Source organism: Panthera uncia (assembly GCF_023721935.1).
Source record: "Panthera uncia isolate 11264 chromosome A3 unlocalized genomic scaffold, Puncia_PCG_1.0 HiC_scaffold_11, whole genome shotgun sequence".
Taxonomy (NCBI): Eukaryota; Metazoa; Chordata; class Mammalia; order Carnivora; family Felidae; genus Panthera; species Panthera uncia.
This window is the reverse complement of record NW_026057578.1, coordinates 92630718-92644267: the sequence shown is the minus strand read 5'-3', so window position 1 is coordinate 92644267 and position 13550 is coordinate 92630718. Positions and strand designations below refer to the sequence as shown.

Here is a 13550-nt window from a genome sequence, read left to right as displayed (position 1 = left end):
GGCAATTTTTTATCTCTAGGGGGAATATGGAAGCACCCATTAAAAACAGAGATCCAGGGGTGCCTGGGTGGCTCAGTTGGTTAAGCGTCCAACTCTTGGTTTTGGCTCAAGTCATGATCTCTTGGTTTTATGAGTTGGAACCCTGCATCGGGCTCTGTGCTGACAGCGCAGAGCCTGCTTGGGATTCTCTCTCTACCTCTCTCTCTGCCCCTCCCCTGCTCACGCTGTCTCTGCCTCTCTGAGAAATAAATGAATAAACCTTAAAAAAAAAAATAGAAATCCAAATGGACTCTCTTCTGAGTGGAACAACCAAACTGACTTAAAGAAGAAGGCAAGAGAACAAATGGAGTGTATGGTCACATACACCAGCCTTTCATCTCTCCAAGGATGGAATGACATTGTTTCAAATAAACACTACACAATTGTACAATTAATGTAGTCTATTTTGCCCACAAAAGAGATTCTAAGCAAAGAAAATGAATTTTTTTTCAATGCTTTAAATTCAAAGGAAAAAAATATATTTATTTTACTTGTTTTTGATAAGGAGACTTAGAACACTGATGGCACACATGGAAAAGTAAAAAGCAGGGGCTGTAGCAGAAGTCAGCAAGGTTGTCTTCATCCATACATCATGGTTTCACAAGCCCAAAAACAACCTCTTAGCAATTTATTTAATCTCTGAGAAGATTTTCTTCTTGAAAAGTATCAAAATATCAAATATCCCTGAAAGGTGCCAACATGGTCTACAGGGTAGTATCTTAGATAATTTCAGACTCTCTTCATGGGGGTAAAGACGAAATGTGGGCCAGGATGCTAGCAACCATCTGTCACTCACACCAGAAAAAGCAAAACCTGACAAAAAGAAAAGCCAGAGTAAAACAAGGCCCCTTATAAATAGCCAAGGGTCAAGTGCTTTGTGTCTTTGGACAGTGTCCTGATAAAATTCCTTGAGGTTGCCTTCCAGGGAAGGCATTCGAGTGATAAATATGTTAATGGAGTGCATAATTCAGTGCAGAGATTCCCTTTCTAGGCATTCCTAGAAAATGTCTTCTGAACTCTCTGCCTCACCTTTCTGAGTTTTCACCGTTCCTACTCCTGTTCTTTTGCAAAGCAATGGTCCAGGAAGCTTTCCAGTTGTCCAGGAGGCCCCCCAAACCTGTCTTCCTCCATAGAGCTCTAGCTTCAGATTCTCTTTACAAATCTGTCTCTTCAAAACTGAGCTCCATTGCCAACAAACTCTGTGAGGCTTTATTAGCTGACAGGCTAGCTTTAGTTGACAGGCAAATTGAAAAGAAGTTAATGGCTAATACGGAAGTTTATTCACCTATTCCACACATACGATGTTGAATCAATTGCTTAACCGAAGCTTCAGTTTCATCACTGTAAAATAGGGATGGTAATACCCTTACATAATTCATGAATTTGTTCTGAAAATCAGTGAAATAATTGCATAGGCAAAAAGTGCTGGTTTTACTTCTTTGCATGTTGTCTGTTTGGATATCCAGTTCAAGATGTCCATTGGGGTGGGGACCCATGGAGACCCTGTAAGGCAAGATGCTTGAAAACAAAGCTTTGTTAAGAAAGTAAAAGATATGAAAATGAGATAATTTTCTAAATTTCTTCAGCATTTCAAGAATCTAGACTAGAAACACTGAATCACATTGTTACTTTCATGATTAATAATACTGGCTAGGGGCGCCTGGATGGGTTAGTCGGTTAGGTGTCTGACTTCCGGTCAGGTCATGATCTTGCAGTTCTTGAGTTCAAGCCCCACACCCACTCTGTGCTGACAGCTCAGAATCTGGAGCCTGCTTTGGATTCTGTGTCTAACCTCTCTCTCTACCCCTCTCCCACTCACATTCTGTCTCTCTCAAAAATAAGTAAACATCAAATTTTTTTAAAATAATAATACTGACTAATGATCTGGCATTATCATTACCTCCCATCTATAGATAGGGGAACTAAAGTATAAAATAGTTTAGAAAATTGTCCAAGGTCACAAAACTTGTACCTAAACTGCCTGGCTTTGGTGTCGGTCTTTACAACAACAATGTTTTGTTACTTCTAAAGAATTCCTAGGCTTAGTTTAATGCCAACATTACTATGGAACTTCTGGACTAGGGAGGAGAATGGAGATATGGAGAGAAATGGAAAAACAGAGAGAGAGGAGAAGAGAACTGACAAAAATGAATGTTACATAAGGGAGACACAAATGGCACAAATGGCAGGTGCCCTGATACACATGTGGAGCCCATGGGAAGTGTGGCTGCACTTTCTGGTGAGACAAAGCAGGTCCTGAGTTCAGTTTCCTTCAGATATCTTTGGTACCTTGGGGCAAGAATGAGATGCACACAATGAGGCTGGGCTAGCTAGTGAGCAACATAACACCCTGGCAAAGCCAATAAAAAGACCCTGTATGAGTCACACCAAGTGAACAGAATTTTGACCCCCATGGCCTTGAACCCCTTGTGTTCCACTCGTGTGTAGGTCACATTACATGGTAAAGGGGGACTTTGCTGATACAATTATGGTCACTAATCACTGGATCTTAAAATAGGGAAATGATGCTGTATTTATCCAAATGGGCACAATATAAAGCTGAGCCCTTAAAAACAGCATTCTCCTGGCTGGCAGTGGGTAAGAAAAGGAGTCATAGAGATGTAGCAGACAAGAACGTAGGTGATGCAGTTGAGGCAGAAGAGCATAGGGAGGTGGGGGCGAGAGGATGTCAGGTGGAGCAGAACAGCATGGCAGACGGACTCAACCTATTGTTGCCAGAAGCGGCCATATGCAAAGCACATAGGAATCCAGGTGGGTTTTGAGAGCTAGGAGCTAAGAAGGCGCTGTGGCTGAAAGCCAGCAAAGAAATGAGGCCTCAGTACCACAACCACCAGGTACTGAATTTGGCCAAAACCCTGAATAAAGTTTGAAATGGATTCTTCCCCAGCACCTCCAGTAAGAAACACAGCCCTTTAACATCTTGGTTTCAGTCTTGTGAGATGCTAAGCAGAGGACCCCACCAAGTCCACTCGGGCTTCTGGCCCTCAGAGACTATCAGATATTAAATTTATGTTGTTTTCAGCTGCTAAGTTTGTGATAAGTTTTTTATGGCAGCAATAGGTGGCTCTCAGATCACACAACCACCTGGAGGGCACGTTCAGACACAAACTGCTGGGACCTACTGAGAGAGTTTCCTGTTCATCAGGTCTGGGGCGGAACTGAGAATTTACATTTTGACAGAGGGCATTTTTAACAAGTTATAACATTTCCAGATGAGGCTGATACTATTGGTCCAGGAATCACACTTTGAGAACCACTGTTGTAAACACAGACCATAGCCATGCATGCCAACAGAGGAACAGTGATCGGAAACACATGGGATATCTCTGTGGAGACTCTAGGATCAGTAATAATACCACCTCTTTTATTATTACAATTATCACTGTAATTGTTGTCATTACACTTTCTAAAAGGTATTTACACTTTTTAGGGGATCCAATGCCTTGAAATGATTCTCAACAGGAAAGCAGAAGGGTCATATTTAAATCAAACATGGTTAGGGCACCTGGGTGGCTCAGTCAGCTGAGTGACTGACTCTTGATTTTGTCTTGTGCCATGATCCCAGGGTTGGGGGATTGAGCTCCCCATCAGGCTCCACTCTGAGGGTGGATCCTGCTTGAGATTCATTCTCTCTCTCTCTTTCTCTCACTCTCTCTCTCTCTCTCCCTCCCTCTGTGCCTTTACCTGGCTCAAGCTCTCTCTCTCTCTCTCCCTTTGTCTCTCCCCTGGCTTGAGCTCTCTCTAAAAAAAAAAAAAAAAAAAAAAACAAAAAAAAAAAAATCAATCAATCAATCAATCATACATGGTTTTTCAAACAGGTACCAATTCCCAATCTCTCCAAAAGTTCCAATATTTCCCCCTGGCACCTTTTCCTGTTACAATCACTGCCATCATAGTGATCACTGTGAAGAATGTAAAGTAACAGTAGGAGAGAGTCACCCACCTCAGTTAACCAGAAGCAGAAACAAAGGTCAAGAAATACTTGCTTAATGGAGAATAAATGTTTCCAAAAAAACCCGTGTTCCTAAATAATTTTATTTTCAAGCTTTAAAAACATCTTCCAAATATTTTTTCTGAAACAGAATAGTAGTTCTATTTTCCTATTGTTAATAAAGACAGCTCTAATATCTAGGTACCCTATTGTAAGAGGTGTGTGTGTGTGTGTGTGTGTGTGTGTTTTCCTGGAGTTCAGAAGAATATGTGGGTATGGAAATATAGGCAGGGGTAGAAGTTGAGAAATAAAGACAGAGAAGGATAATCGATAACCCTTCAAATATCCCTAGAAAGTAGAGATCACACTGATTCCCTCCAGAATATACTCTGTTGCAATGGAACTGGGTTCAAATGGAAGTAGGGAAGAGGGATATTGGTACCCTGTGGTGCCCTATGTAGAAAGGGCATGGCCTAGTGGTTTAACCATGGAAAAGAGTTGCTTCTTATTTTTCTTCCATTAACTGTGCTCAATTTAAGCTCATTTCCTCTTTCTTTGACTGCAAGGAGGCAGCATACTGACCATTACTGTCTTCTATATAACCATTCAAAGCCCTGGCTCAGTGAACTGAGAGATGACCCAGGATACAAGTCATAGCTGCAATTATAGGATCCATCACCATTTTTATTCAAAGTTGAAGTGATATGTAATTTGCAACAGCTCTTTGCTCTTGCAGTTATCTGGGGAGTGAGGCAGTTATCTTGGATACCCTTAAAGCAAAGCTGAAGACTAGCCTTCAGTATTATAATATCTGTAAGACCTTTCTTTAAGTACATCCATACTTTTTAACAAAACACTTAACAAAAAAAATGTTCTGAACAAAAATATCATTCAAATAATTTCAAAAGGCTGTAATAACACTTCATGTTTAAGCATAAATGCCTACTAAAGGCTACCTGAATATTTTTTGAAAATACTATTATATTCTCCTCAGAGCCTGTTATTTCTTCTACACAAATAAACAAAGCTTCACCAAAAAGGAATATATGAAGGAAGCTCCACAGCCTCAAGACTTTTAGGATAACAAGTTTAGACCAATAATAATATAGCCTAGAGCCTGCTGATTAAAAAAGAAATAACCATGTCCATATCTTACTGAAATGGGTTTTTTGTACTTACAATAGCATACTTATAAAATTTAAAACTATGTGCCAACTTAATAGAAATTCACTACTCCTGGAGTATGCTAATAGAAAGTCAGTACTTTGAAGTTCAAAATGAAAACTAGTATCTGTCAAATTCATTTCCTGGCTTTTCACTACATTCAGTCTCACCATTTAAATTCATTTTGGAGCATAAAGAAACTCAATCTACTCCTAAATTATGGCTTGTTTTCCATTTGGGTCTAAAACTATGTGATATGCAGGTAGGCAATGCTCACTCTGTATGCTCTGTTAGGTTTCCAAAGTCCCAACAAAGGATTCAGTTTTTCTAAACAAAATATACTTGGCCAAAGGTGAACATTTTCCTACCTATCATCATTCAGCAATGCTGCAATTCAGATTTGGGAAGTAGATTCCAAACACTGAGAATAAGACTGTTAATATTTTAGATAACATATTTTGGGGAAGTATCTTTATAGTCCATAAGTAGCTTCAAATTGTTTAATAGGAACACAGCTTCTTTGGCAATTAATTTATTCTATGTCCTTCTAACTTCCTGTAAATTAGAATTCCATATGCAACGATTATATAACTCTAATCTCCACCAGAATCTCAACATTTCATATTCAGAGTACAGCAAAATAATCACCAAACTGCTCTTTTTATCTTCAGTCTCTTTAATATAATTCAGTCCAAACTAATCATCTAATACACTCCTTTTCTAGAAAACAAAATGACTGCTTAATTCTCTTTCCCAACAAACTTCAAGTCCTCTTTGTAGCATGGCTCGGCACTCCACTTTCTGACCGTGGTCTATTGGATCTTATTTCTTTAATAAAAATCTGTTTCCATCAGGTTTGGGCCACATTATAACACCTGGCTCATGCTGCTTCCCAAAGTCCCCGCCTGAGTGGGACATCCTCTTTCTTATCATCCAACATCCAAATATTGACCTCCTCCCACTCATCTTCTCAATGACTCCTACACTGCTACTGCATTTACAGTCAGGAACAGAAGATCTTACGTTTTTCTTTTTCTTTTTTTAATTTTTCTTAATGTGTATTTATTTTTGAGACAGAGAGAGACAGAGCATGAACGGGGGAGGGTCAGAGAGAGGGAGACACAGAATCTGAAGCAGGCTCCAGGCTCCGAGCTGTCAGAGAGGCTCGGGAGCCCAACGAGAGGCTCAAACTCTCTGACTGTGAGATCATGACCTGAGCCCAAGTCGGATGCTCAATGAACTGAGCCACCCAGCTGCCCCAGATCTTACGTTTTTCAAATGTGGTTTGTTGTTAAGAAATGGCCATCAATTTTACATAACCCACTTGATTATAAACTTATTAGGGAAAACTCAAATCAAGTTTTTTAGTTCTTTCCATCATCTGTAGAATATGACAGGGTGTTGGGTCTACACTCTTCAAAAATGTTTGATTGAGTATGCACATATAAAATAAGATTCAAATAATTTTTTCAAGTATAATTTTTAATCTTTTCAATAGTGGAGTCCATTTCCTAGAGAAAAACATCTTTTAGACATAGTTTTAGAGATATTCTTTGCTCAGTACTTACTAGCAACCTAAGCGATATTTTGGTATTGTTTAGAAAGTATTACTTCCTATTAGAGATTCTTTAATTCACATATTTAAAAATACATAGTTTCAGTGGTTATTTTAACTGTGTCGCTAGTTTTTAGTTATTACGTTTTAAAACCGGGTGTCATTTTTGTTTAGGAGAAACTTGGGCTTCTTTCACCAGACTAGTGAGGTCTGCTTTGATATTTCATTCACTGCCAAGTTCCACATGAGGAATTGTTTGCTAAGGACTTACATGCTCTGTAGGTTGGACCATAATACCTTTTAGGAAGTCTTCCTTCTCTTCACCAACCCAAATTACCTTTTGTCCCCAAGGCCCTGTGACTTTTCCTTTCTCTGAATTCCATCAGTGTTCCATCTAAGTAGAATGGTCACTACATAGCATTTAATTTGAACACAAATTGCCTTGTCTTGTTCTCTATTTGCTTCATATAAGTTTTGTCCTCTTTAATACACTCAGGGACAAGGACTCTGTACCCTTCACAATGATTAGCGTAGTGTTGGGTATTTAGTAAAAATGTTATGATTTGTGGACTTCATCCTTTGCCAACTTCAAGCCTCACAATCACACACACACACACACACACACACAAAACATGACTATAGTTAAAATGCAATACTAAGGCTCTAATGTAGGGGTTTTCAACTGAGAACACCACTTTAGATGTCACTTATCTGAAAGACTAAACAAAAAGTGGTTTTCATTTCTCAGAATGCCTTCAAAATTCTAGAAAGAAGTTAAATCCTGCATGTCCCTCCTTCTTTCAATCGTTTATCCATCCAACCGTTCACTCATTCACCGCATGTGGACTAACCACGTAGTATTTCCAAGGCCCAGACAGGTGCTTTGGGAAACACCAAGGTGTTTCAGACTTGCTTAAGGCTCATTGGTGAGCCAAGAGTTGCTCTGCCTCATAGACTGTAAAAACAGAAAACATTCATCAAGAAAGGAGTGCTCAGAGAGGAGTTCAGCTAAAAATGAGCATCTGTAAGGCCATGATACTCCCACATCCACAGGACACTTAGATCAGTTGAAAGAGAAGTAACCGACAGCACCTCCAAATGTTGCATATGTCGATGGAGCAATATTGAGTAGTTTTTGCAACAGAAAAATGGGGAAAGAATCCCCTTTAGATTTGCTGCCAGAAAAGTGCTAGAAACAAAAATGAATCAGATTATGAAAAAGCATTCCAGTAACCCAAGGACAAAATAAAGAAAACAGAGTAATCATAATATTAAGATACAATATAAAAAAATAAATGCAGATATTTAGATAAGAGGCATTTTAAATTGTTAAGTGATTTAAGAATACTTAGTGGGGGGCGCCTGGGCGGCTTGGTCGTTTAAGCGTCCGACTTCGGCTCAGGTCATGATCTCGCGGTCGGTGGGTTCGAGCCCCACATCGGGCTCTGTGCTGACAGCTCAGAGCCTGGAGCCTGTTTCAGATTCTGTGTCTCCCTCTCTCTGTGACCCTCCCCCGTTCATGCTCTGTCTCTCTCTGTCTCAAAAATAAATTAACGTTAAAAAACAAAACAAAACAAAAAAAAAAAAAAACAATACTTAGTGGGGCGCCTGGCTGGCTCAGTTGGTTAAGCATTTGGGCTCTTGGTTTCAGCTCAGTTCACTATCTCATGGTGAGATACGCTTGTGAGTTTCAGACCTGCACTGGGCTCTGCGCTGGCAATGCAGAGCCTGCTTAGGATTCTCTCTCTCCCCCTCTCTCTGCCCCTTCCCCACTCTCTCTCTTTCTCTCTCTTAAAATAAATAAATAAACTTTAAAAATACTTAAGTAGTACTTAAGGATTTGTATTTTTTAAAGCAAGCTCTAGTGAGTTACTATATTTTATTTTAAAAATCAAAGTTAAAACCGTACATGTGCTGGTGAGTTAATAAGGAATTAAGTCACAGAACCTAAGACAGAAATGACTGAAGCCTCCCACCCCTGCCTCTTTCAGTCCCCCAAGATGAAGTGGCTTATTCTCCAGGTCTAAGGTCAACAGGCCCTGTTGTGCATCCAGTAGCAGCTACAGTAGTAAATGGGAGCAAATTCACTGTATTGTTATCCTTGCCCCTTTCTTTGAATTGCTAATCTTGAAAAGCCATAACACATTACAGCAATTATATTTGCTTAGAAGTTTTTTTTTGCAAGGATTGATATTTGAGCACCTGTGATACTGAGCCTATATTCCCCCTGATAAATCACCTTATTACATTTGTTGATAAAGAAAATCATACGTGAAAAACAAAAACAATAAACCAGCTTTCCTTCTGGTCATCAGTGGCATTTAACTATGCGCATATGAGCCAAAACACCACGTCAGGTGATATGCTTTGGTAAATACAAAAATAAAATGTAAAATGGCATTACGGAAATGCATATGAAGTTCTGTTAAATCCATACATTTCAAGGGAGTAATCCTTCCCATTTAATTCATAATTTCACAACAAAGATTTCATTGAAAACTCCTGGCCACTGGCTACAGTCTATTATCAGTATTTATCATTTTATGTTCCTCTCATCAAATCCTTGTGTGCTGGACTGCATTGGAGCTCTTGATCACTGGGAGAGACAAGATGTGTCAGGTCACCAGTACACAATGAGCACTCGCTCTGCGCAGTTATTAGGCACTTCACATATACCACCTAATGCTATCCTCTCATTTCTGTAAGGTCAGTAAGATCACATCCCAATTTTGCAGATAAGGGAACTACAGCACAAGATGTTAAGTCATTTTTCCAAGGTTAATGGAGTTTAACCAAGATCTGTTCCCCAAATCTGTGTTTTTTCCCAACATGCAGTTCAACTTCCCTAGGTTAAATACTTTACTTTGCAGGTAGTAAGTCTCAGGGGGCAGGCAAGTTAAGAAAATAGATGGCTTCAAGTAGCTTCACAGAAATATATGGATAATAAATCCCAAATGGATCATGTAAAGTAAAGCATTTTGGGAACGTTCCTGCTCTTTTAATTTGTCAGAGAAAACTAGACGTTTCTAACATGCATCTCTTGGTACCACTCTCAGGACATAAGTGAACAGATCACTGTGGATCTGATCCAATATGGCACTTCTTTGTTTCATGCATATTCCAAAAGTCTTCATCAAATAACTGAATACAGGTGAGTATCAGCCATTTCATTCTGAGGTGACCAGAATCACCTCAGGCAACCATCTGCAAGCTATTCAACATCTTTTTCCACTCTCACCCCCTTCCCAATTGCCTTATTGTAAGATGGGGTTTGTTTCCTCTTTCCCACAACTCATCTTTTCCTGCCTCCTAAGGCTTCACCCCTGCAATCACAACCTCTTCTTAATATCCTTAATTTATCCCCCTCTTCTGGTTCCTTCAAGTCAGTGGAAAGTCTTGTCCAAGTAAAAAACTAAATCAAACCCCTTTCAAACCAGAAAACAAACAAATAAAAACCTCCATCATACTCCTCTGTTGCCATTTTATGCTTCCTGTCCCCTTACATACTGACTTCTGGAAAGGATGGTCTATGATCCTTTTTCGACTTTCTCACTACCCACCTATTCCCCATCCCACAACAATCTGGCTACTGCCCTCACCATTCCACTGAAATTAGCCTTGCACAGTTACAAATGATCTTCTAGTTGCTTAATTCAATGGACACCATGTGCTTCTCCAGCTTATATACTAAAATTGGAAAGACGTGGAGAAGATTATCATGGTCTCTGGGCAAGAATAATAAGCAAATTCATGCAGTGCTTCATATTTTTATAGTAGGAACTCATTTTGTTATATATAGACATATCTGGTTTTGGAGAATATATTTGCATACAGAAAAAGTAGAAAGATACACATCAAAATTTTAGCGGTAGTTATGCTGGGTGATAGGATTTAGGGCAATTCTTAATTTATACATACAAATATATATATTTCACTACATATGCATGTGTATATATATGTATATACATATATATTTCAATGTGTCTAATGATATTTCTTATAAAATTATATTTCTTATCATAAAAATAAACATATCACCTCAAAAATTCAGTGACCCTTTCTCAGTTCTTTCCTTATTTGACCTCTAAGCAGTATTTGACAGTAATACTATTATTCTCTTGGCTTAAAGGACACCACTCTCCCCTGCTCTTCCTCCACTCTCTTGGCATCTTGTCCTTAGTCTCTCCCTCTTCTATGCATAGTGTCTGAGTGGGCTTCAATCATGTCAGTGGCTTATATGATGCTGCAAACTCCCAAATCTATTTCTCTAGCTCAGGATTTCTGCCCGAGTTCTAGCCTCCTATATGCCATCATTTACTAGGTTTCCAAACACTCCAACATGAACTCATCCTCTTTACCCCAAAATTGGTAATTTTATGCTTCTATAGTCATATGTCAATGAACAGAACCACTATCAATCTCCCTTGTCAGAAATGGAGAAGTCATTCTTTATTCCTTTCCTTTCTCTTACCTCCTACATCAAATCATCACTGCTCTCATCAAGGCTGTCATCATTTCTTCTTTAGGGTTATTGAAACAACCTCTTGACTGTCATGTTGGCCTCAGTCTTAGCCTCCTCTACTCCCTCTCTATTCTGCAGCCTTAGTGGTTTTTCCAAAATATAAATTACATCATGTCTGTGTTGAAAAGCCTCTGATGACTCCCTTCGCCTAAGGATAAAGTTCCAATTATATTTACTGTCCTCCAGTATAGACATTACTCAGCATTCATCCACCTTACATTTTCAGTCTTTGTGAACTCTAGATTTAGTGACTGCTAGCGATTCTCCAAACATTCCATATTTTCTGACACCTCTAATCTTTTGCCCATGTTACTCCATCTCCAAAAACCTTCTTCCCTGTTTTAAGTTGATTTACTCTCAGTTATCCTTTGAAACTCAGCTCGGGCTTCATTTGTTGACCCACTTAGACCACACTTGCTCTCAGAGCACATTCGCTTCCCTCTACTGTGCTAGGAATCACATTCTATTTTAATTATTCATTCATTTGTCTCTTTAATAGTAGAATGTTGAGATCCTTGAGGCAAGGACTGTGAATTTAATTTTTATAATATACACATAAGTAAACAATTGGCATAAAAAAGGCAACTGCTTCCCAGCAGATACTAAACAAGGTCTCTTGAATAAATTTACCTATAAGATATTTCAGTGTCATTCTTCAAAAGTCACTAAAGTAAATATAAGTGCATCTAAAGGTATTTGTTCAGCCCCTGTACTGACAAGTTAAAGAGCTCAAAATTCAGGAAGAGCTCCAAGAAAAAAAAAAAAATCAGAACTTGAATTAGAGCCATTTTTACTGACAAGCATAAGGTCTTTTAAGCTGGCACTTTGCTGCAGGAATGCCATGATGTAATGCAGGGAACACAGCACACGAAGTGAGAAAAACAGTTTCTAGTTATATCTTTACTTTCCAGCCACCCAAATGATTCTCTTGGCAAATCACCTGCTTCATCTGAAATTGTAAGGCAGCACCTTTACGAGCCTGAAAGAACCAGATGGTCTTCTGTATTCCCTTTAGCACTAAAATAAATAATTATAACATTTCCATGAGCATGTGTTTCAACAAATTATTTTCAGTTCTTATAATACAAACCACATAATATACTAAATATATATGATAATTTGGGGGCTTATTTAAGTAAGGAGGTCCTTAAGGACTACCAAGTAAGCTCTGTTAAATAAATTGATATACTGTCTTTTGCACACTGGTGGTATTACTGATCTCACAACAGGAAGGCATGGCTCTACATGCCTTGGCTCTTCAATACTAGAGAGAAATTACCTGCCACCAGTGAACCTTGATCCAAACTCCTCCCTCTAATCTGACCAAAGACAGGCATACACAAAATGCTCCTTTGACTAAATGGAAAACAGAGGGAAACAAAAGGCCTCAAGTAACACTCAAGACAGAATTCTATTTAAAATATAAGATAATTAATATGGAAAATATGGCATCTCACATACATCTTCCTCCACTAATCCTCAAAACTTACTGCTCTTTCTCTTAAACACAAACTCAATTCATTCAAATATTGTGTATCCACAGGTTTGTGTTAGGGCCGGAATCTTTTTCCAGCCCAGGGAAGAGACTTCTAAGTATTCCATGGCAATTATGTGGAATTCCACATCACTGGAATTTCCACTTTGCCATTTTTTAGTTCAAGTTTGGGTTTGTCCCCAAATGAGATCTGACAGCAAGTGAGCTGTGGACTTCTGGGAAAGGTTTTCCTAGAGAGTAGGCAGATCTGTTATTCTTCCTTGTGTGCTACTGTAACTACATGTAACATTCCGGCATCCATTTGTGACAATGAGGGGAGACCATGGCAACAGCTGAGGATAACAGAGTAGAAAAAAGGAGGGTACTTTGGTCTTTTATGACAACAATACATTTAATTAACCAAGAGTGAAACCATCCTGTCTTTAGAAATAGTAGATATCATTTCATATTTGCAGCCAAAATCCTTCCAACTGATAAAATACTACTGAGTGTTCTCAAATAGCATTCCTTGTGTTGAAATCGGTGGGCTTGTGATACATACGAAGGGATTGGCAAATTATAACCTGCAAGCTAAATCTGCCCACCAGCTATTTTTTAAGTGAAGTTTTACTGGAACACAGCCACACTTTTCTTGTATTGTCTGTGGTTGCTTTCCTGCTACAACAGCAGAGTTGAGTACAGAGAGAGTATAGCCCACAAAACTGAAAACATTTAGTATCTGCCTCTTCACAGAAAAAGTCTGTCAGCCCCTGTTCTGTGCCAGCAGATCTCAACTGGGGGCTGTATCACCCAGAAATGCTTTCCAGGCGCCATTTTGGATGTT

General features: G+C 39.0%; 1 protein-coding gene and 1 non-coding gene across 4 annotated transcripts in view; one reads left to right on the top strand and one right to left on the bottom strand.

The window, feature by feature from the left end:
* CTNNA2 (catenin alpha 2) overlaps nt 1-13550 on the bottom strand; it is a 1105968-nt gene that overhangs the window by 969430 nt on the left and 122988 nt on the right. The gene's annotated exons all lie outside the window — the stretch shown is intronic.
* On the top strand, nt 10378-10480 carry LOC125937172 (U6 spliceosomal RNA). The gene has a single exon (XR_007462272.1). It is a non-coding gene; the product is annotated as a U6 spliceosomal RNA (small nuclear RNA).